The sequence below is a fragment of the Myotis brandtii genome, unplaced genomic scaffold (assembly GCF_000412655.1).
Source record: "Myotis brandtii unplaced genomic scaffold, ASM41265v1 scaffold249, whole genome shotgun sequence".
Classification (NCBI taxonomy): Eukaryota; Metazoa; Chordata; class Mammalia; order Chiroptera; family Vespertilionidae; genus Myotis; species Myotis brandtii.
The window spans coordinates 1,496,006-1,496,766 of NW_005359430.1; positions in this window are offsets into that span (position 1 = coordinate 1,496,006).

Genomic DNA, 761 nt, shown 5'->3' on the forward strand with positions numbered 1-761 from the left:
ATAGCAGCACAATTTACAATAGCTAAGATTTGGAAACAGCCTAAGTGCCCATCAGCAGATGAGTGAATTAGAAAACTGTGGTACATCTACACAATGGAATACTACGCTGCTATAAAAAAGAAGGAACTTTTACCATTTGTAACAGCATGGATGGACCTGGACAGCATTATGCTAAGTGACATAAGCCAATCAGAGAAAGATAAATATCACATGATCTCACTCATATGTGGGATATAATGATCAATATAATTTGGTGAACAAAAATAGATCCAGAGACAAATGGCAGTGGAGGTGGGGGGTGGGGGTTAGAAAGCAACCAAAGGACTTATATGCATACATATTAGCATAACCAATGGACACAGACACTAGGGTGATGGGGGCTTGCCCAAGGTGGGAATGGCTGTGGTGGGGGTCAATTGGGAAAAAGGGAGACATATGTAAAACTTTAGACAATAATTAAAATAAAATAAAATAGCTATCATAAAATAAGGCAAGTGTTGGTGAGAATATGGAGAAAGGGAAACACTTGTGTACTGTTGATGGAAATGTAAATTGGTGAAATCACTATGTAAAACAGTTGGAGGTTCCTCATAAGTTAAAATAAAACTACTATTTAATCCAGCAATTTCACTTCTGGAATTGGAATCTTAAGGAAATGAAAACACTAACTTTAGAAGATAGATGCACCCTCATGTTCATTGCAGCATTGTTTACAATAGCCAAAACAGACATCAAAACCATCTACATCTCCATCAACAAGT